The sequence below is a fragment of the Phyllobates terribilis genome, unplaced genomic scaffold, assembly GCF_046119375.1.
Source record: "Phyllobates terribilis strain yellow unplaced genomic scaffold, ASM4611937v1 Scaffold_1__5_contigs__length_1240528914, whole genome shotgun sequence".
Taxonomy (NCBI): domain Eukaryota; kingdom Metazoa; phylum Chordata; class Amphibia; order Anura; family Dendrobatidae; genus Phyllobates; species Phyllobates terribilis.
This window is the reverse complement of record NW_027362761.1, coordinates 749402523-749427167: the sequence shown is the minus strand read 5'-3', so window position 1 is coordinate 749427167 and position 24645 is coordinate 749402523. Positions and strand designations below refer to the sequence as shown.

The following is a 24645-nucleotide window of genomic DNA, read 5'->3' as shown; positions in this document are numbered from 1 at the left end:
CATCCGGAAGTCTACTTCCCCGGCTGGAGCCGGATTCTTCTTTGTCAAAAAAAAGGATGGCTCGCTACGCCCCTGTATTGACTATAGAGGACTCAATCAGATCACGGTTAAAAATAAATACCCCCTTCCGCTCATCTCCGAGTTATTTGATCGCCTTAAAGGCGCCAGGATCTTCTCCAAGCTGGATCTACATGGAGCGTATAACCTGGTCCGTATCCGTCAAGGAGACGAGTGGAAAACGGCATTTAATACCCGGGACGGACACTATGAGTACCGTGTGATGCCCTTCGGCCTCTGCAATGCTCCCGCCGTCTTCCAAGAACTGGTCAATGACATCTTCCGTGACCTTCTTTACTCCTGCGTGGTGGTATACCTGGACGACATCTTGGTCTTCTATCCGGATCTTCCCACACACCGGAGGGATGTTCGTCAGGTCCTGCTTAGGCTCAGGCAGAACCACCTCTATGCCAAATACGAGAAGTGCCTATTTGAGCAGACCTCTCTTCCATTCCTGGGCTATGTTATCTCCCAGATAGGCTTGCGAATGGATCCTGAGAAGCTCTCTGCTGTCCTAAAGTGGCTCCGTCCAGAGGGGTTGAAGGCGATACAGCGATTCCTGGGCTTCGCTAATTACTATCGTCTCTTCATTCCACACTTCTCGTCTCGGACTGCTCCCATATCTGCGCTCACCCGTAAGGGAGAAAATCCCAAGGTATGGCCACCCGAAGCTGAGGAGGCCTTCCTTTCCCTGAAGCAAGCCTTCTCCTCTGCCCCTGTGCTGCACCGTCCGGACTGCAACAAACAGTTCTACCTGGAGGTTGATGCTTCCTCCTCTGGAGCCGGAGCGGTGCTCACCCAAAAATCTTCATCCGGGAGAATGGTAACCTGCGGCTTTTTCTCCAAAATCTTCTCCTCCTCTGAGCGCAATTATTCCATAGGAGACCAAGAACTGCTGGCCGTCAAATTGGCGCTGGAGGAGTGGCGCTATCTGCTTTTAGGGGCTCTATACCCAGTGATCATCTACACGGATCACAAAAATCTGGCATATCTCCAAAATGCCCAGAGACTTAATCCACGTCAGGCCCGGTGGTCTTTGTTTTTTGCCCGCTTCGATTTCATCCTTCATTTCCGCCCGGCGGACAAGAATGTCAAAGCTGATGCCTTGTCTCGATCCTTCCTGTCCTCCGACCAAGAGGAGTAGCCTATGCACATTATTGACCCCTCCAAGGTGATGCATGTGGCCCCCTTGGATTTGACTTGTCTTCCACCCGGCAAGACGTTCATGGCGGTTCCTGACCGTGAGAAGGTTCTTCGCTGGGGTCATTCTTCTAAACTAGCTGGCCATGCCGGCCAAAAGAAGACTTTTCTGCTCATTTCCCGGCATTACTGGTGGTCTACCCTGCATAAGGATGTGGTAGACTTCGTCTCTGCCTGTTCATCTTGTAGCCGCAGCAAAGTTCCCAGACACTTACCAGCCGATCATCTCCTGCCGCTTCCCATACCTGTTGCCCCGTGGCAACACATTGCTATGGACTTCATTACCGATCTTCCTGTTTCTGCTGGGTGTACTGTCATTTGGGTGGTCGCGGACCACTTTTCGAAAATGGCTCACTTCATTCCCCTGCCTGGTCTCCCGTCTGCACCTGAGCTGGCTAAGTACTTTATCCGCCATATCTTCCGTCTCCATGGCCTACCCCTCCACATCGTGTCGGATCGAGGGGTTCAGTTCACCTCACGCTTCTGGAGAGCCACATGTAAACTGCTGGACGTCACCCTGGACTTCTCCTCCGCTTACCACCCTCAGTCCACTGGTCAAGTGGAGCGGATCAATCAGATCCTTACCAGCTACCTCCGGCACTTTGTTAATGCCCACCATTCTGATTGGGTGGACCTCCTTCCTTGGGCGGAATTCTCTTATAATAACCACGAGAGCGAATCCTCTTCCAAGTCCCCGTTCTTTATTGTCTATAGCCAACACCCCCGGATTCCGTTTCCCGTCTCCGCTTCTGTGGACAATCCTGCCGCGGAGTCTCTTATCAGCGAGTTTTCTACCATTTGGGAGAGTACTAGGTCCGCACTTCTTCAGTCCTCCGAGCGGATGAAGAGATACGCTGATAAGAGACGTCTGGATCCGCCTCAATTCCGTCCGGGAGACAAGGTTTGGCTCTCCTCCAAACATGTGCGGCTCAAGATACCCTCCTACAAGTTAGGTCCTCTCTTCATCGGCCCTTTCGAAATCCTCAAGTAAATTAATCCAGTGGCCTACAAATTAAAACTCCTGGCCACCCTACGGATTCCCAACTCCTTCCACGTATCTCTCCTCAAACCCGTTGTCTTTAACTCTTTTTCCAACAATCCAGGTGCTCCCCCTGCTCCGGTTTCCGCTGAAGACGTCTTTGAGGTAGAGAGTATTCTGGCCACCAAGAGGGTAAGAGGAAAGACCTTTTTTCTAGTAGATTGGAAGGGGTTTGGTCCTGAGGAGAGAACTTGGGAATCCAGGGAGAACATCAACGCCCCACTTCTCCTTGAAAAATTTCTTTCTGCCCAAAAAAAGAGGGGCCTAAAGGGGGGGGGGGGTACTGTAGCATCGGCGTCTCTGCCCCTTGCTAGGCAGAGACGCCGTCCCTCTCACCTCCCCGCTCCTGGCGCAGCGTCCTCCAGCGCTTCTCTCCCCGCTGCTGCCAGCGCGCGCTCCTTCCCCGGCAGTGTGCTTAGGGCGCGCGCGCGTGCTCCCCCTCTCTTAAAGGGACCGCGCGTGCCATCCTAAGGAGTCCCCGGCCAATTGCTGGAGGACCTCCCATATATAAGGTACCTCCTCCAAAATGGAGGTGCCCGAGCAAAGTTGTTTGCACTGTGTCTGATCTTTGCTTCAGCCCTCAGGTCCCGCTGCTAGTCTGACTCCTCGTCCTGCCTGCCAGCCTGTTATCTGCCCGTTACCTGCCTAGCCTGCCAGCCTGCTCACCAGGAGCGCTCACCTGTTACCTGCCTGTTACCTGCCTTGGCTGTCAGTCCGCTCACCTGGGAGCACCCGCCTGTTATCAGCTGTGTCCGTCAGACCGCTCACCTGGGAGCACCCGCCTGTTATCTGCTGTGTCCGTCAGACCGCTCACCTGGGAGCGCCCACCAGTTACCTACTGAGTCCGTCAGACCGCTCACCTGGGAGCGCCCACCAGTTACCTGCCTCGTCTGTCTGCCCGCTCACCTGGGAGCACCCGCCTGTTTCCTGCCTGCCTGCCTGGAGACCCTGCCGTCACTTGCTGTGACCACCTTCCTGGTAAACCTAAAGACTGTTACTTGCCCTGCTTTCTCGAACTGTGACCACCTGTCAGCTACCAGAGACTTCCGCCTGCTTGCCGTGTCCATCCGCCATACCGGTCAGTCCCAGCCATCTGACCCATGGGAGCCACCTGCTCTCTTACAAGGTCGTCCCCAGAGTAGCACCTGGTCCCTCAGCCCGTATCCTCCCTGGTCACGGTGTCGTTAGCTGCCGTACGACCAGGGTCGGTTCGGGTGGATACTTAGTCACGCCCCTCTGGGTCCCTCCTTGCACCTCGGCACAGAGGTTCCACCACCCAGACCCGTAACAAACGTAGAGTACAGGATAAATGTAAGCCAAGCCTTACTGTGAACTTTGGGAGGCAGAATGAACAAATCAGTAGAAGGTTAAAAATTGGTTTTATTTATTTTTTTACGCTGTTCCTCGTGCAGTATAAGTGATTAGACAACTTTATTCTCCAGGTTGGTGCGATTTCAGCGATATCAGATGTATATCTTTTTTTCTGTTGACGAGTTGACGTTTTTATTGGTATCATTTTCAGTCACAACATTTTTGATTTCTATTCCGATTTTTTTGGAGGCAGAATGAACAAAAACCAGCAATTCAGAAATAGTTTGCATGTGGTGAAATTGATAAGACATATGAGGTATCGGCGTACTCAGGAGAAATTGTACAACAATATTTGTGGTCCATTTTTTTCTGTTATCCTTGTGAAAATAAAAAAATTTGGGCTAAAAGAACACTTGCTGGAAAATGTGATATTTTTATTTTCACGGCTCCACGTTATAAACTTCTGTGAAGCACCTGGGGGTTCAAGGTGCTTACCACACATGTAGATACATTCATTGAGTAGTCCAGTTTCCAAAATGGGGTCACTTGAGGGGGGTTTCCACTGTTTATGCACATCTAGGCCTCTCCAAATGCGACATGGCGTCAGCTAATGATTCGAGCCAAAAGTCCAACGGCACTGCTTCCCTTCCGAGCCCTTCTGTATTCCCAAACAATAGTTTTTCCGGACATATGTGGGATCAGCTTACTCAGGAGGAATTGCACAACAAATTTTGGCATCTATTTCCACCTGTTAGCCTTGTGAAAATAAAGAAAAAAATTGGGTCTAAAGTAACATTTTTGTGGAAAAAAGTTATGTGTTCATTTTTTCCTTCTACATTCCATTAATTCCTGTGAAGAACCTGAAGGGTTAATAAACTTCTTGAATATAATTTTGAGGACTTTGAGGGGTGCAGTTTTTAGAATGGTGTCACTTTTGGGTATTTTCTTCATATAGGTCACTTCAACTGTGATGTGATCCCTAAAAAAATGGTTTTGTAAATTTTGTTGGAAAAATGAGAAATCGCTGGTCAACTTTTAACCTAACTCTGTGACAAAAAAAAATTATGTTTCAAATATTGTTCTGATGTAAAGTAAAATATGTGGAAATGTTATTTATGAACTATTTTGTGTGACATAACTCTCTGATTTAAGGGCATAAAAATTCTAAGTTTAAAAATTACAACATTTTCAAAAATTTTGCCAAATTTCCGTTTTTTTTTTCACAAATAAACGCAAGTCATGTTGAACAAATTTCACTACTATCATGAAGTACAATATGTCACGAAAAAACCTTCTCAGAATCACTGGAATCCATTGAAGCGTTCCAGAGTTACCACATAAAGTGACAAAGTCAGAATTTTCAAAATTTAGCCTGGTCATGAAGGTGAAAACGAGTTTGGGGGTGGGGGGGGTAAATGGGTTAAATTAGGCTAAACACCCTGTAGCGCCACATGAAAGGCACTAAAGGGTGAAAGTTTATTATATGTAGGGGGCTTGTGAAATTACATGTCAACAGGATATCTATCTATCTATTATTTCTATCTATTCTTTTTATCTATTCTTTCTTTCAATCTATTTTATCTATCTATTCTATTTATCTACTGTACCTATCTATTCTATCTATATCTGTATATAAGATTCTATTAGTTTGTAAACTAGCTTCAAATTACATAAAGAATTATGGTATGTAAAAGATGATAAAAACGCATTGCATACGCATGTCATATGGATGTCATACGGATGTTAGGTGAGAAAAATCATATTGTACTCGCATGACACTCGTCCTTTACTGGATCAACATCGGACCGATTTTTTTATATGGTCGTGTGATTCCAGCCTCACAGACGATCTCTGGTGCTCTGTGATTGTTGGAAGCAAAATCTTGGCAAGGCGCACTTTATGTAGAAGCACTTATTTTTTGGGCTGTTTATGACAGTGCCCCCTGGCAACTTTATAAGGTAGCAGATACTGCGTAGGCGAAACACACTGCCTTGTAATGAGTATGAGGAGTCACTGGCAGGGACTTTGGGGTACACTCTTTGACAACCATTCATTTTTGGGGCATACTCTTGATGGCACTGTTTATGGTAGAACTTGGCTTGTATTGTTTAACGGGACAAAGTGGCTTTCATTCTAATGTCAATAATGTATACATGCAAAAATCAGAAATCTGTTAACAAAGAGGTTTGCATGTGATGTGAAATTGAGAAGCCAAAGATGTTCATGTAGCAAACTCTTTAGTTGAAAAAGACTTCATGACAGTCGAGAAAGATGCAGAAAAAGGGAAAATGAATGACTTCAATTAGAGATGTGAGTCATTGGATTTAATTATTGTTTATTGTGCCATTATTGTGACTGCTTCTGATCAGAACAGCATTTATCTGCTCAGCAGGAAGATGATACCCCGCAGGTCATCATTATAGCACTGTGGATATTGTGTGATCAGATTATTTGGTCACTGAACAAAAGTATTATTTGATGACAGGGCTATTATTTAGAGCTATAATAAACACCTTAGACTCAAATCTATAGATCCAAATGTATGTGATAGGGGGAAAAATTACTTGACAAATTTAAAAATATCATATAAAACGTCACTTGGTGTAAGTGGGTGACCTGAACATTTTGAGATTAATTTATGATTTATTCTAAATAAAAATATTTTTTATTTGCATTTTAACATAAGGAAGAAAACATTTGGCTCTAACCTGATGATTGACTAGGGAAATTATTCTTAAATATAAAAAAATAACTAAAAAAAAACAAGTGCCTAATTAATTTTGAACAAGTGTGATACTAATGCAGGCAGCTGCTGTAAAAGCACACACATTAGTGAAGCAGATAAAACCCCTGGGATCAACAACCAGATTGCCTTGAAATTCATATTGATTATTCCTTGCAAAAGATCAGGGGTAGGTTTTCGCTCCCAGAAGGAAAGATGTAAGAACAATATTTAAAGGCCTATTAACTATTTACTTGCTTTAATAAAATAGAAAACACCAATATCTTGTGAGATACAGTACAGACCAAAAGTTTGGACACACCTTCTCATTTAAAGATTTTTCTGTATTTTCGTGACTTTGAAAATTGTACATTCACACTGAAGGCATCAAAACTATGAATTAACACATGTGGAATTATATAATTAACAAAAACGTGTGAAACAACTGAAAATATGTCTTACATTCTAGGTTCTTCAAAGTAGCCACCTTTTGCTTTGATGACTGCTTTGCACACTCAGGGCACACCTGTGAAGTGAAAACCATTTCCGGGAACTGCCTCTTGAAGCTCATCAAGAGAATGCCAAGACAGGTTTAATAAGTGGGATTTCTTGCCTTATAAATGGGGTTGGGACCATCAGTTGTGTTGTGCAGAAGTCAGGTGGATACACAGCTGATAGTCCTACTGAACAGATTTTTAGAATTTGTATTATGGCAAGAAAAAAGCAGATAAGTAAAAAAAAACGAGTGGCCATCATTACTTTAAGAAATGAAGGTCAGTCAGTGCGAAAAATTGGGAAAACTTTGAAAGTGTCCCCAAGTGCAGTTGCAAAAACCATCAAGCGCTACAAAGAAACTGGCTCACATGAGGACCGCCCCAGGAAAGGAAGACCAAGAGTCACCTCTGCTTCTGAGGATAAGTTTATCCGAGTCACCAGCCTCAGAAATCGCAGGTTATGAGCAGCTCAGATTAGAGACCAGGTCAATGCCACACAGAGTTCTAGCAGCAGACACATCTGTTCAACAACTGTTAAGAGGAGACTTTGTGCAGCAGGCCTTCATGGTAGAATAGCGGCTAGGAAACCACTGCTAAGGACAGGCAGCAAGCAGAAGAGACAAGTTTGGGCTAAAGAACACAAGGAAAGAACATTAGACCAGTGGAAATCTTTGCTTTGGTCTGATGAGTCCAAATTTGAGATCTTTGGTTCCAACCACCGTGACATTGTGCGACGCAGAAAAGGTGAACGGATGGATCTACATGCCTGGTTCCCACCGTGAAGCATGGAGGAGGAGGTGTGATGGTGTGGGGGTGCTTTGCTGGTGACACTGTTGGGGATTTATTCAAAATTGAATGCATACTGAACTAGCATGGCTACCACAGCATCTTGTAGCGGCATGCTATTCCATCCGGTTTGCGTTTAGTTGGACCATCATTTATTTTTCAACAGGACAATGACCCCAAACACACCTCCAGGCTGTGTAAGGGCTATTTGACCAAGAAGGAGAGTGATGGGGTGCTATGCCAGATGACCTGGCCTCCACAGTCACCATACCTGAACCCAATCGAGATGGTTTGGGGTGAGCTGGACCTCAGAGTGAAGGCAAAAGGGCCAACAAGTGCGAAGCATCTCTGGGAACTCCTTCAAGATGGTTGGAAGACCATTTCCAGTGACTACCTCTTGAAGCTCATCAAGAGAATGCCAAGAGTGTGCAAAGCAGTCATCAAAGCAAAAGGTGGCTACTTTGAAGAACCTAGAATATAAGACATATTTTCAGTTGTTTCACACTTTTTTGTAAAGTATATAATTCCACATGTGTTAATTCATAGTTTTGATGCCTTCAGTGTGAATGTACAATTTTCAAAGTCATGAAAATGCAGAAAAATCTTTAAATGAGAAGGTGTGTCCAAACTTTTGGTCTGTACTGTATATGCATGCCTTAAACAGCCATTTCAGGGTGAATATATCTGCGGCTGATGTCAGCGAGTTATATGTTTGTCTGACGCTCGCAGCCCTACCCTGGGAAGATGGGGGTACTCGGAGCCGGGTCAGATGTTTGGTGGGTTGTAGCCGTGGCCTGGACCCGTTCCGTGCCCAGGGCCGTCACATTAAAAGGATGTAATGGGCTGACAGGGTTAGTGTTCATCGAGTGGTGAAATTGACTACGCCACCTGTGGTGTCTGGTGATGGCCACCAGCGCTGCGGCAGTCCTCTGAGGCGGGATGCAGTGGCAGCAGGAGATGGTACTACTCCCCACAGGCGGAGCAGGGCCTCAGGGCAGAGAGGCGGATGGACGGAGTTGTAGTGGAGGAGTTCTAGTGCCGTGCTGTGCGGTGCAGAAATAAAGAGACCGGAGGCCATAGGGGTTGACTTCCAGGGTTTTTACACTCACGGTAGAGCATGCAGCTGCAAGGCTTCTCCCTGCTCCTCACGGGGCTCTGCGGCCACCAGGACCGGGGGTCCGACAACCTCCGAGTAATTCAGGTGCTCTAATCAGGACCCCGCACCAAAGTGTTCCTAGACTTCACCTTTAGTCCTCTCCTATCCGTGTGTGTAGAAAGGCTGGGTCTCCCTCTGGACTATGCACAGAACAAGGGTACGGGTGGCGACTCCACTCCGTTACCGGTGGGATCCACTGAGCCTCTGGGCTTCTCCAACTGAGACATAGAGTAGCAAAGTCAGATATTGGGGGCCGGTACCCCTTTTGCAGCAGGAATCCCTCTGACTAGGCTAGAATAGCGAGGACAGGTTGCGTGTACCGCTCCGTTTGCATCCCCCTGGGATCCTTTTGCGGTAGAGCTAGACTCCTCTGCTCCAGGCCTTCTTGGGCAGGGACCTTGACCGGGTAGAGACAGCCGTTAACTCTAACCCGCCCCTCGACTCAAGGCCAGAGTACGAGGACCGTGTCCCCATCAACTACAGGTTCACACAGGAAGCCACATTCAGTGATGAAGATCTCAATCAAAAGACCATAAGCCCAAGATGGCTGTTTATTAAATATGAATTATTAAGTGTAACCTACATGTGCGTCCTCCACCCTCACCCACTACTTGGTTCCCTCAATCTTTTGGTTCCCCCATCTCCACTTATCCCGGATGGGGCAGCACACTGGTGCCTATTAGCCTCCTCTGCAGGTGGGAGAAGTGTAGTGTTGGGTGCGAAGGTGGGGTCCTGACAGTTGCACCATCCTTACCTCGAAGGAGAGATACCACACCCCATTAAAGAGGTGCAGTATCCCTGTGGCGATCGAACCCCCAGGGGCGCCACATTTGGAAGACCTGGTAATGGATAAATGTGCAGCTCGCAACACTCAAGAGCATTGCAAACCTGGAGAGGAGTTTAGAGCTCACTGAGCTTGCACTGGCTGGTGCAAGTGATATGGAGGAAGGTGGAGGTGGGGAAGATCAGGACCCAGAAGTGGGTAGCTGGGTAACAGTTAGAACAAGGGATAGGGGGAAAAGTGTCAGGGAGCTTAGTCCTGACTTGGCACAACCTAGGTAATATGCCTCTTTAGCTGATATTAGGATTGCAAGCTCAGGAGCAGGATCACTGCAGCAGGACGTTGCTCCTAGCAAACAGGAAAACAACTGCTGTAGAAAGGAGGGAAATAGGAGTGCAGCAAAGGCCAGACAGATGTTGGTGGTATTGGACTCTATAATTAGGAGGACAGACAGGGTCATCTTCCGCCGAGACCGTGAATGCCGAACAGTGTGTTGTCTGCCGGGTGCTTGGGTTTGACATATTGCTGATTGGATAGACAGACTGCTGGGTGGGGCTGGGGAAAAACCCAGCGGTCATGGTAAACATCGGTACCAATGACAAAGTTAGAGGGAGGTGGAAGGTCCTTAAAAATGATTACAGAGAACTAGGAGAGAAGCTGAAGGCCAGGACCTCCAAGGTGCCACGAGCGTCACTAGAAAGACAGTGGGAGCTTAGGGAGATAAATAAGTGGCTTAGAAATTCGTGCAGGAAGGAAGGGTTTGGGTCTATGGAGAACTTGGCTGACTTCTCTGTTGGCTACAGGCTCTATGGTAGGGATGGACTGCACCTCAATGGGGAGGGTGCAGCTATTCTGGGGGAAAAATGGTCAGAGGGATAGAGGAGCTTTTAAACTAGGATCTGGGGGGAGGGAGGGTAGTTGTGCTAATAAGGGGATAGATAGAGTAGACAGAGAGAGTAAGACAGTGAGGGTTAATGAGAATTTAGGGGGGCTGGAATATGCAAGGAAAATAGGGAGGTGAGTAGGAGTAATAAATGTACAAATAGTATTAAAGCACAATCCTGCTGACAGGTTTACTTGAAATGTCTGCTGGCAAATGCAAGAAGGCTTGCACGGAAAATAAATGTACTGGAGACTCTTATGTCGGCCACAGAATATGATGTGGCAGGTATTACGGAAACCTGGCTGGATGAAAGGCATGACTGGGTGACAAATTTAGAGGGTTATACTACATTTAGAAAGGACAGGAAAGACAAAAAAGGTGGAGGGGTGTGTATTTTAGTTAAAATCAAACTTAAGACCTGTACTCAATGACGACATTGGGGGAAGCAGCGACAATTTAAAGTCTGTCTGGGTAAATGTACATGGGGATGGCAACGATGGAAGGCTGCTAATTGGAGTTTGCTAAAAGCTTCCTATTATAGCTGAACAGGTAGAGGAGGAAATTCTGCAACAAATTAAAAAAGACAGCAAACAATATTAGGGTCCTTATTATGGGGAATTTTAACTATTCAGACATTCAATGGGACATAGAATCTTCTGGTTGTGCTAAAAGCTGCAAGTTCTTATCCGCAAGTCAAGACAATTACCTCTCTCAGCTGGTAGATGAACCAACCAGGGGAGGTAATATGCTGGATCTAGTTCTGTCAAATAGACCAGATACAATTTCACATCTACAGCATTTGGGAAGCAGTGACCATAATATGGCCAGTTTCAACATAGTTTTCAATCAAACATTCAGAAGGGGAAATGCAAAAACCTGGAACTTTAGGAAAGCTAATTTCAACAATTAAGGGAAGAGCTTAATCATGTAGACTGGGACCACGTCGTGGTAACTGGGGATACCGAACATAAATGGGGCATGTTTAAGGAAATACTACTAGAATCCTGTAGAAAACTTATACCCTCTGGTAATAAAATGTCCAGGAATAAAAAGAAACCATTATGGATAAATAAGACCAACTTCCGGTTCTCGTGCTGGTATGTGAGGACACAGTTGAAGGAAAACCCGACTACCCCAGCATAAAAAGTAACATAAGAACTGCACAGACAGAGTGCATCAGAGTGAAAGGGCAGGGGAGAGCAGCAGAAACTACCCTATGCCAGTGTATGGAGCGGTACTTGCTCAGGAATGTGGGGAAGAACAATAAATCCTTGAGTGTCCGTGAAAGCACACCGCCATTATCACCAAAGATTGCACGGGACGCGAGGAGTGAAAATCAGCAAGAGCCAGAGGAGAGGAGGTTAGTCTCAAGAGGTGAGGAGGAACAGTTGGACCTGACATACAATCAGACTGTTGATTATAAATGACTGGCTAGTGAAGTAGCGGCACATTTGATCACTGATGTTAAAGACACGTTGACCGCAACAGTGTAATTTTCACTTGCTAAGCAGCAGGACAAGATTAAACAACATGGCAAAAAATTGCTGCAATCAGAACAGTTTATATCAGACAAGGAGGACACTGTAGTAGAATTGGAGGGGCAAATAACTGAACTGACTAAAATACAGTGGGTACGGAAAGCATTCAGACCCCTTTAAAATTTTCACTTTGTTTCATTGCAGCCATTTGGTAAATTCTAAAAACTTCACTACACTCTGCACCCCATCTTGACTGAAAAAAACAGAAATGTAGAAATTTTTGCAAATTTATTAAAAAAGAAAAACTGAAATATCACATGGTCATAAGTATTCAGACCCTTTGCTCAGACACTCATATTTAAGTCACATGCTGTCCATTTCTTTGTGATCCTCCTTGAGATGGTTCTACACTGGAGTTCAGCTGTGTTTTATTAAACTTGATTTGGAAAGGCACACACCTGTCTATATAAGACCTCACAGCTCACAGTGCATGTCAGACCAAATGCTAATCATGAACTCAAAGGAACTGCCCAATGAGCTCAGAGACAGAATTGTGGCAAGGCACAGATCCGTCCAAGGTTACAAAGTAATTTCTGCAGTACTCAAGGTTCCTAAGAGCACAGTGGCCTCCATAATCCTTAAATGGAAGAAGTTTGGGACCACCAGAAGTCTTCCTAGACTGAGCAATCGTGGGAGAAGAGCCTTGATGAGAGAGGAAAAGAAGAACCCCAAGATCACTGTGGCTGAGCTCCAGAAATGCAGTAGGGAGATGGGAGAAATTCCACAAAGTCAACTATCACTGCAGCCCTCCACCAGTCGGGCCTTTATGGGAGAGTGGCCCGACGGAAGCCTCTCCTCAGTGAAAGTGCAAGTGGCAGTTGCAGCAGCAGCCTGAGGGACCGCAGCAGCCAGGGAGAGGATCACGTTTAGTGTTGAGCATTCCGATACTGAAATATCGGGTATCGGCCGATATTCGCGGTATCGGAATTCCGATACTTAATTCCGATACTTTTACAATATCGAATACCGGAATCAGAAGTTCCCATAATGCCTGCGCTCTGCAGTGTCTCTGAAGGATGACAAGCTGGATGGCAGCGCTCAGCTGAGATCCAGCCTGTCATCAGAATGCCATTCCAGCGTGGGAGAATTCTCCTGATTGTTTAAAAGCCGGCGCGCGGTAAAAAGCCGCCGGCTTTTAAACAATCACACAGCCCCATACTGCTTCCCCGCAGCCTCCCACTCCGATCCTCCGCTCCCCTCGCCACCTCCCATCCCGATCGTAAGTTAGGACCGGGCGGGGAGCGCAGCACCAAGGAGCGGGGAGCGAAGGACCCGGGCGGGGAAGCCGGCAGTGAAAAGACTTCACCGCCGGCTTTCCCGTTCTGTTCTGCGCTTTACCGCCAGTTATTTCAAATGAACAGCTGAGGTATCAGGTGATGCTGATCAGCTGTTCATTTGAAGTCGCTGCGGTGCCCTCGGAGGGTTCATGTGAGTTCATGCTTGACTGCATTGCATGAACTCACATGAACTTTCCCACGGTCGCACAGGTCAGCCTCACCTCCCAGACCATCAGACCGGTCATGATTGGTGTGTGTGGGTGTCTGTGCGGGTGTGCGCGGTGTGTGGGGTGTCTGTGCGATGTCTGCGAGTGTGTGCGGTGTCTGTGCGATGTCTGCGCGATGTCTGCGGGTGTGTGCGGTGTCTGTGCGATGTCTGGGGGTGTGTGCGTGCAGGCAGACATAGGCCGATGTAACACTACTACTCCCATCGGCCTATGTCTGTCCCCCGTCCACTCGTGCCAGCAGGATCAGCTCGATGGGAGCAGTAGTTCCCATCAGCCTGATCCTGCTATTTAAATTGCCCTACTGTGTCCCCAATAAATATTAAATACATGTCATTGGTGGCCAGTGGTTACCTACAATAAATTAGTTCATACATTACCCGTCCCCGCCGATCGCCACCTAAAATAAAGTAAAAAATTAAAAACTACACCTATACTCACCTAGACACCTAATTCCCCGAAGCCATGGATCTCCTGTAATAAAATATAAAATAATAAACCACAACCTTATCCTTACCCCTCCGTAGTAGTCCACGAGTGTCCCACGATGATCTCCAGTTTAGAGCAGCCACATAGAATGTGACCGCTCTGAACCGCTGCCGCCGCTAGAATGATGGGGCCGTAAAGCAGCCCCGTCATTGCATAAGCGGGTTCGCCGGAGTTCAGGCAGCGCTGCTCCGGTCAGCTCCTTTACGGCCCTGCTGTATCGTGAGAAATTCCCACGGTACAGCAGTGCCGTAAAGGAGGTCTCCGGAGCTGCGCTGCCTGAATGCACTCCGGTGACCTCAGTCAGGGGCTCCCGCTGCCGGAAGTGGACGTGTTTCCGGCAGCGTGAGCTTAAAGCAGCCATGCACAGCTGTCACCATCTCCAGATGTGACAGCTGTGCATAGGAGATCAGCGCAGGAACGTGGACAGGTAACTATTTTTTTTTAGTAAACTAAGAATTAAATAAAATGGTGTGTTTTATTTCAAATAAATTATTTTTTTCTGGGTGTAGTGTGTTTTTTATTTTTAACACTTTGTAGGTTAGTAATGGGGGTGTCTTATAGACGCCCATCATTACTAACCTGGGCTTCATGGCAGCTGGCACTGACATGAACCCCACCACTATTACCCCCTGCCACCGCACCAGGGCAGCGTGGAAGAGCGAGGCTAAGTGCCAGAATTGGCGCATCCTATGGATGCGCCATTTCTGGGGCGGCTGACGGCTGGTGTTTCTAGCCTGGGAGGGGGCCAATATTCATGGCACCCTTCCTGGGCTATTAATATCAGCCCCCAGCTGTCTGCCTAGCCTTTGCTAGCTATTAAAATAGGGGGCACCCCACGTCATTTTTTTGGGGGGGTCCCCCATTTTAATAGCTAGTAAAGGCTAGGTATTCAGCTGGGGGCTGATATTAGTAGTCTGTGAAGCTCCGTGGGTATTACCCCCTTCCCAGGTTTCAAACATCTGCCCCAGCCGTCTGCTTAACCTCCGCTAGAGACTAAAATTATGGGGGATCCCACGCCAATTTTTTTTTTAAATAAATCCTTTATTTTAACAATAAATGACATTTCAGGAGTTAATAAAGATGCAGTCCCTAAATTATTATTTATTTTTTAATTAATTTTTCCCAAAAATTTTGACGTGGGCTTTGCTATATTTTTGTATGCCAGCCAGGTACAGCATCCAGCTTCTATGAACGCGCCATTTTCTGGGGTGGCTGCGAACTGCAATTTGCAGTGGGGGGGAGGCCCAGAAAGCTTGGGTCTCCCTGCGCTGCAGATTCCATCCCCCAGCTGCCTAGTTGTACCTGGCTGGACACAAAAATAGGGAGAAACCCCACGTATTTTTTTTTTTAATTATTTCATGAAATATTTTTTTTAAAAAAGGGCTTCCCGATATTGTTGTGTCCGGCCAGGTACAAATAGGCAGCTGGTGGTTGGGGGCAGCCCGTTCCTGCCTGCTGTACCTGACTGGACACAAATATAGTGCGAAGCCCCACGTCAATTTTTTTTTAATTATTTCAGGAAATTCATGAAATAATTAAAAAAAAATTGACGTGGGGCTTCGCACTATATTTTTGTCCAGCCAGGTACAGCAGGCAGGAACGGACTGCCCCCAACCACCAGCTGCCTATTTGTACCTGGCCGGACACAACAATATAGGGAAGCCCTTTTTTTCTTAATTATTTCATGAATTTCATGAAATAATGAAAAAAAAAAATACGTGGAGCTTCGCCCTATTTTTGTGTCCAGCCAGGTACAACTAGGCAGCTGGGGGCTGGAATCTGCAGCGCAGGGAGGCCCAAGCTTACTGGGCTCCACCCGCTGCAAATTGCAGTCCGCAGCCGCCCCGGAAAATGGCGCGTTCATAGAAGCGCCATCTTCTGGCGCTGTACCCAACTCATCCAGGGCCCTGGTGCGGTGGCTCACTGGGTAATAAAGGGGTTAAGGCCAGCTTGGCATTATCAGCTGGCCCTAAGCCCGAAATTCATGGAGTCACGCCAATATTAGACATGACCACCATGAATTTCTGGTAAAGTATTTAAAAAAAGCACAACACCCAGAATAAAGTCCTTTAATTGAAATAAAGACACAATTCTTTATTGTTCTAAATTAAACTATACTTACCATCACGCCCATTCCAGCTGAAGCCAACGATCTCCTGCAATAAAAGAAAAATAATAAACCAACCTCATCCTTACCTTCCCATGGATCCCACGACAGCTTCAGCTCTGCTACATCGAGATGACAGGCTGGACCGCAGCAGAACGCTGCCATCCAGCCTGTCATCCCGCAGACACTGAGAAGCGCAGGCATGCTTGCGCTCCTCAGTGTCTCTCTGTGACGTCATCCAGATGAGCCGAGTTCATGTCCAATGAACTCAGCTCACCTCATGCACGTCACTAACAGCGTGGGAAAATTCTCATGCTGAAGCGCTGAGTGCAGGAGAATTTTCCCACGCTGTCAGTGACGTGCATGAGGTGAGCTGAGTTCATTGGACAATGCCTCACCTCATGCACGTCACTGACAGCGTGGGAAAATTCTCACGCTGAAGCGCTGAGTACAGGAGAATTCTCCCACGCTGTCAGTGACATGCATGAGGTGAGCTGAGTTCATTGTCGGCTCATCTGGATGCCGTCACAGAGAGACACTGAGGAGCGCAAGCAAGCCTGTGCTTCTCAGTGTCTGCGGGATGACAGGCTGGATGGCAGCGTTCTGCTGCGGTCCAGCCTGTCATCTCGATGTAGCAGAGCTGAAACTGTCATGGGAACCATGGAAAGGTAAGGATGAGGTTGCTTTATTATTTTTCTTTTATTGCAGGAGATCGTTGGCTTCAGCTGGAATGGGCGTGACGGTAAGTATGGTTTAATTTAGAACAATAAAGAATCGTGTGTTTATTTCAATTAAAGGACTTTATTCTGGGTGTTTGTGTTTTTTTTTTTAACTTTGACTATGGGGTTAGTAATGGGGGTGTCTTATAGACGCCTCTCCATTACTAACCTGGGCTTGATGTCAGCTGGTATTATAAGCTGACATCAACCCCAACCATATTACCCCACTGCCACCGCTACAGGGCAGTGGGAAGAGCGAGGCCAAGTGCCAGAATTGGCACATCCTATGGATGCGCCATTTCTGGGGCGGCTGACGGCTGGTGTTTCTAGCCTGGGAGGGGGCCAATATTCATGGCTCCCTTCCTGGGCTATTAATATCAGCCCCCAGCTGTCTGCCTAGCCTTTGCTAGCTATTAAATTAGGGGGGACCCCACGTCATTTTTTGGGGGGGGGTCCCCCATTTTAATAGCTAGTAAAGGCTAAGTATTCCGCTGGGGGCTGATATTAGCAGCCTGGGAAGCTCCGTGGGTATTACCCCCTTCCCAGGCTTCAAACATCTGCCCCAGCTGTCTGCTTAACCTCCGCTAGAGACTAAAATTAAGGGGAACCCCACGCCAATTTTTTTTTAAATAAATCCTTTATTTTAACACTAAATGACAAGTACAGTAACCAACACTATCACTGTACTTCTTATATATGTGACTGACATGTTTCTATCTATCTAATCTATGTGTGAAGCTCTATTCTGTCTGTTATAAATTGTCGGGTACAGATGCTGAATTGCCGGCCGGCTTTTTTAAGAGACGGTGCATTAAAACACTATTATTTTTTTAAATAAATCCTTTACACTAAATGACAAGTACAGTAAGCAACACTGTCACTGTACTTCATATATATGTGACTGACATGTTTCTATCTATCTAATCTATGTGTGAAGCTCTATTCTGTCTGTTATAAATTGTCGGGTACCGCTGCTGAATTGCCAGCCGGCTTTTTTAAAGAGACGGTGCATGAAAACACTAATATTTTTTTAAATAAATCCTTTGCACTAAATGACAAGTACATTAAGCAACACTGTCACTGTACTTCATATATATGTGACTGACATGTTTCTATCTATCTAATCTATGTGTGAAGCTCTATTCTTTCTGTTGTAAATTGTCGGGTACCGGTGTATGCGCTGATGAATTGCCGGCTTTTCGCATAATACATTCTACATTATTCTTAGTTGTTTTACTTCATGTAGAATTAACCTACAAGGAAAGAAAGGGTTTATTTTCATTCCGATATTTCTGTCCCATTGACTTGCATTGGTTTCCGGTATCGGAATCGGCGATATCTGATACTTTTTGAGTATCGGTCCGATCCAATCCGATACGATATTTCCTGATATCGGAAGGTATCGCTCAACACTAATCACGTTCCATTTCCAGCATGGATTACTTCAGGAACAGCTCTCTCCAAAGAGAAAGGCTCATTCAACAATATGTAGGTACTTTTGAACGTTCTAATGAAGAGGACCCTCTTGACCATGTACCTTATACTGAAGAGGATAGCATAAGGATGAAGAACCTTTTTATGGATTTTGAAAATGCTCTTAGAGAAGAGATGCACTTTAACATTGATGCACGCTTCCTAGCGATTTATATGAGAGAAAATATTTGTCCCAGTGGGCTCAGAATCCCACATATCTCCCCTTTTCCTGAGGACCTTTCCTTTACTTCTAAATGGGACACCATTTTAAGTACATGTATGAAAGGTCTTTGAGAATGTTTATTTGCAAAAAGATCAAATATTGGATCACTAGTGTCTACACGCATTAACGACCTCACTAGAGAATTAACTGAGTTTTCTTTACATAAAGACTTTCAAACAATAAATTCCAATATTACATCTAGGATACTCACTTTGGAACATGAAATGATTACAAAAAAATCCAAAAAACTCACTAGAGACAGGTTAGACTATTATGGTAGGAGTGCTACTGCCAAAGCCTTTAAACCCATCTCTAGTAATATTACCAAAAGGAGAACTTCCAGCTCCATTATACCCATCCAACCTGATAGTATGGCACCACGTACCAATACCAACAACTCACGAACGTTTTTAAACCGTAAATACAATTTGAAAAACAATACAAAAAAATCGGTCTCTCATATCAAGTCCCTATATAACTCCTGGCAATTCAATTCCACCAACAAAATCTGCCAATCCCATCACATCTTCCTCTGCTCTATCCCTCACCAAATCAAAGACAAAATCCATCGTTTGCGCACTGAACATAATATACCCATTCCGGCCTCCAACATTCCCTCCTTTCAAATGCCGTCCGATCTAATGTCACTCACATACCAGATGAAATATCACTCATATTACTCACACCAACTCCCATGAACCCACACCCTGCCCCACTCTCACACATTTTGCTTCCACCAAGCAACCATGATAGTGATCTTGATTTCTCAGTTCACGACACTTCCATGGATTTTCTCCCCACTTTTTTAGAACTTCAAGTTGAAAAATCCCCCACAGTCACAAAATCTTCAAGCAGGGGTTCAGTGCCATTTCTACCTCCTATTCACTCGGCCCTCATCAATAAAATACTTTTTTCTACCAAAAGACACAAAAAGGAAAAATCTAGGAGGGGTACAAGAGGAGGGAAAAAAAATAAAAAAAGGAAAAATCTCTCCCAATCAAACTCAAATGTAAAAAATAGCCCTCCAACAAACAATATATTTAATTGATCTCAATATTCTTTGAGCACCACTGAAATAGTGGTACTATCTGAAGGGCTCTCTTTCTGTCCCACCAACATGGTTGATGATTTCAACATATTCCGTGACCTTCATACATTTATCAGAAAATGAACTCTGAAAAGACACTTTTCCATAAACAAAAATAAACCACCTCCACAGGATGCTTCACCTACAGATTTTCACGTTGATGTCCAGCCCAAGTCTAATTTTTATCCACTTGAAAGTCAAGGCCATTTTGTAAATACATTTTTGGAGTTGGTACTTGATGATTTTAAAAACATCAAACGTAACACACATGGATATTCCAAGAACAATCTCACAAAGCAAGAAAAAAGTGGCTATACAATCCCTTAAAAATAACCCCAACATTGTCATACGGTCTGCCGACAAGGGGGGTGGTGTAGTGGTACAGAATTGAGATGACTATATTAAAGAAGCTTTTAATATTTTATCTAGCCCAGAGCACTATGAAATCATACATAATGATCCATTTCCACCCATATATGCCAAATATTCCCAACTCCTCTCTAAAGCTTTTGAACAGTTCAAAAAAAAGTTCTTGACTACTAATGATTAGTGTTGAACGAGCATGCTCGACACTGCTCGGTACTCACCCGAGCATCACGCTACTCAGGATGTTCGGCGAGCACCGAGCATTTCCGGGTTACTCGGGCGGGAGCTCGGGTCTTCGCCCTGCATGTTTGGTGCTCTTTACAGAGCCAATGAACATGCAGGGATTGCCAGCCAGTCACTGTAATTCCGCAGCCATGTTGTTTGTGGGCATTACAGTGATTGGCTGGCCGCACAGAGTCACCTCAAGTATTTAAAACCGGGCGCCACCATCTTGGACACAGTCGCTCCGGATCAGACAGTGTAGGGACAGCGCTGCTGATTTAAGGAGAGATATATCCTGCGAAATAGTGTAGGGTCTGTAAAGGCTGCCAGATCAAACAAACAGTCATTCTCAGGACTAGTATCCATCCCAGATATCAGGCAGGCAGGCAGGCTGTATAGGAGACTCAGTGGTTATACCAGCAAACGCTGCATTACAGTCCTGTGTGCTCCTGTTGCTGTAATTGCTGGACTTAGCTCCAGGTCTCGGGGGCCAGGAAATATCCTTTTTTTTAATCTAAATCCTCTTTTTTTTTCCTCCTTCACACTGTACAACTACCCGTCTTATTAACCTTTTGGTGTCCCCCACCTCCCCCAAAAAAAAAGTGTGTCTCTGATTTTTCAGACACAAATATATCTGTTGAAAATAGTGTGGTGTAGGTCAGAGAAACAGAAGTTTGGTTTGGCCGTTCCATGGGCCATTTGTATCTAAAAAAAACCAGTTTGAGTGTGTCGCTCACTGCTCAGCCGCAAATATATATATTTAAAAAAGTCTGGTATACACACCAGTAAATTATAACTGTGGTTTTGCTGTTCCACAGTAAAAAATCTCTATTATCCTGCTTTTGGCATTTTTTGACGTAAAAAAAAAAAATAATAGTGTCTCCCTGATTTTTCAGACACAAATATATCTGTTGAAAATAGTCTGGTGTAGGCCAGAGAGACAGAAGTGTGCTTTTGCTGTTCCATAGTAAAAAATCTCTGTTATCCTGCTTTTGGCATTTTTTGCCGTAAAAAAAAAATAATAGTGTCTCCCTGATTTTTCAGACACAAATATATGTGTTGAAAATAGTCTGATGTAGGCCAGAGAGACAGAAGTTTGCTTTTGCTGTTCCACGGTAAAAAATCTCTACTATCCTGCTTTCGGCATTTTTTGCCATAAAAAAAAAATAATAGTGTCTCCTGATTGTTCAGACACAAATATATCTGTTGAAAATAGTCTGGTGTAGGCCCGAGAAATACAAGTGTGGTTTTGCAGTTCCACGGGTCAAATCTCTGTATTATCCTGCTTTTCGCAATTTTTACTGTAAAAAATAAATAATAGAGTCTCCTGATTGTTCAGACACAAATATATCTGTTGAAAATAGTCTGGTGTAGGCCCGAGAAATACAAGTGTGGTTTTGCAGTTCCACGGTTCAAACCTCTGAATTATCCACTTTCGGGCCATTTGTATCTAAAAAAAACAGTTTGAGTGTGTCGCTCACTGTTCAGCTGCAAATATATATATTTAAAAAAGTCTGGTATACACCAGTCAATTATAACTGTGGTTTTGCTGTTCCACGGTAAAAAATCTCTATTATCCTGCTTTTGGCATTTTTTGCCGTAAAAAAATAAATAATAGTGTCTCCTGATTGTTCAGACACAAATATATCTGTTGAAAATAGTCTGGTGTAGGCCAGAGAGACAGAAGTGTGCTTTTGCTGTTCCACGGTAAAAAATCTCTATCATCCTGCTTTTGGCATTTTTTGCCATAAAAAAAAAATAATAGTGTCTCCCTGATTTTTCAGACACAAATATATCTGTTGAAAATAGTCTGGTGTAGGCCCGAGAAAGTGTGGTTTTGCAGTTCCACGGTTCAAACCTCTGTATTATCCACTTTTGGGCCATTTGTATCTAAAAAAAACAGTTTGAGTGTGTCGCTCACTGTTCAGCCGCAAATATACAGTACAGACCAAAAGTTTGGACACACCTTCTCATTTAAAGATTTTTCTGTATTTTCATGACTTTGAAAATTGTACATTCACACTGAAGGCATTAAAACTATGAATTAAAACATGTGGAATTATATACTTAACAAAAAAGTGTGAAACAACTGAAAATATGTCTTATATTCTAGGTTCTTCAAAGTAGCCACCTTTTGCTTTGATGACTGCTTTGCACACTCTTGGCATTCTCTTGATGAGCTTCAAGAGGTACTCACCGGAAATGGTTTTCACTTCACAGGTGTGCCCTGTCAGGTTTAATAAGTGGGATTTCTTGCCTTATAAATGGGGTTGGGACCATCAGCTGTATTGTGCAGAAGTCTATTGGATACACAGCTGATAGTCCTACTGAATAGACTGTTAGAATTTGTATTATGGCAAGAAAAAAGCAGCCAAGTAAAGAAAAACGAGTGGCCATCATTACTTTAAGAAATGAAAGTCAGTCAGTCCGAAAAATTGGGAAAACTTTAAAAGTGTCCCCAAGTGCAGTTGCAAAAACCATCAAGCGCTACAAAGAAACTGGCTCACATGAGGACTGCCCCAGGAATGGAAGACCAAGAGTCACCTCTGCTTCTAAGGATAAGTTTATCCGAGTCACCAGCCTCAGAAATCGCAGGTTAACAGCAGCTCAGATTAGAGACCAGGTCAATGCCTCACACAGTTCTAGCAGCAGACACATCTCTACAACAACTGTTAAGACGAGACTTTGTGCAGCAGGCCTTCATGGTAAAATAGCTGCTAGGAAACCACTGCTAAGGACAGGCAACAATCAGAACTTGTTTGGGCTAAAGAACGCAAGGATTGGCATTAGACCAGTGGAAATCTGTGTTTTGCTGTGATGAGTCCAAATTTGAGATCTTTGGTTCCAACCACCGTGTCTTTGTGCGACGCAGAAAAGGTGAACGGATGGACTCTACGTGCCTGGTTCCCACCGTGAAGCATGGAGGAGGAGGTGTGGGGGTGCTTTGCTGGTGACACTGTTGGGGATTTATTCAAAATTGAAGGCATACTGAAACAGCATGGCTACCACAGCATCTTGCAGAGGCATGCTATTCCATCCGGTTTGTGTTTAGTTAGACCATCATTTATTTTTCAACAGGACAATGACCCCAAACACACCTCCAGGCTGTGTTAGGGCTATTTGACCAATAAGAAGAGTGATGGGGTGCGAGGCCAGATGACCTGGCCTCCACAGTCACAAGACCTGAACCCAATCGAGATGGTTTGGGGTGAGCTGGACCGCAGAGTGAAGGCAAAAGGGCCAACAAGTGCTAAGCATCTCTGGGAACTCCTTCAAGATTGTTGGAAGACCATTTCCGGTGACTACCTCTTGAAGCTCATCAAGAGAATGCCAAGAGTGTGCAAAGCAGTCATCAAAGCAAAAGGTGGCTACTTTGAAGAACCTAGAATATAAGACATATTTTCAGTTGTTCCACACTTTTTTGTTAACTATATAATTCCACATGTGTTAATTCATAGTTTTGATGCCTTCAGTGTGAATGTACAATTTTCATAGTCATGAAAATACAGAAAAATCTTTAAATGAGAAGATGTGTCCAAACTTTTGGTCTGTACTGTATATGTATGTATGTATGTATGTATGTATGTATGTATATATGTATATATATATATATATATATATATATATATATATATATATATATATACACATATATATTGTACGGCAGCGCTAGTCATCATGCTGGGGGACACTCGCTGCACCGGGTCAATTAAAGCACACCAGCCACGTTTTCCAGTATTTCACAATCCAGCAGTTTATTACACTTCACAACTGCTTATCACACAGTCCATCTCAGTGGCTCACCGGCATGTTTACACACATAACATCCAGGAGCCTTTCAAGTGGCAGACAGGCCCACTTGGCTCCAGTTACAGCCTTCAGGAAAGTCACATATCAATGTCCATATAACGCTGTGTTTTTACCTTTGCCGAGTCGTAGCTGCTTCAGTCAGCTTTGTTCTGCCACAGCTGGGGCTCTAAGGCTTACCAAACGTGGTCTCCAGCCCTTTTGCCCTCCAAGGCTACTGGCATCTCTCACACACAAGGATACAGCCTCTGCCTTTCAGGCTTCACCAGGCCTCACTAAGCCTCTCCAGGCTAACGGTGTCTCACACACAGGAACAGGCCTCACGCCTTTCACCCCCTGTCTCAAATCTACCAGGGTTTATATATCCTCCAGTGCACACACAGGACCTGTTCTGACTCACAGTCATGTGATCAGACCTTCTGTGTGCACAGGACCTGTGCGATGTCACAGTCATGTGACAAGTCACCTCGGTGGGAGGTACATGGTCAGCCAAAACACACCCTGGACCATTACAGTAATGCCGCAAGCCGCTGCATTACAATATATATATAAATATATATATATATATAATGTGTATTTCCTTTAGGTTATGTTCCCACGGCGTATTTTCGCTGTGCAAAGAATGCAGCATCTTAGAGTCCCAGCAAAGTGTATGGGATTTATAGAAATCTCATGCCCTCATGA

General features: G+C 44.9%; 1 protein-coding gene across 1 annotated transcript in view; it reads right to left on the bottom strand.

Moving 5' to 3' along the window:
- PDE4C (phosphodiesterase 4C) overlaps positions 1-24645 on the bottom strand; it is a 1152428-nt gene that overhangs the window by 791266 nt on the left and 336517 nt on the right. The gene's annotated exons all lie outside the window — the stretch shown is intronic.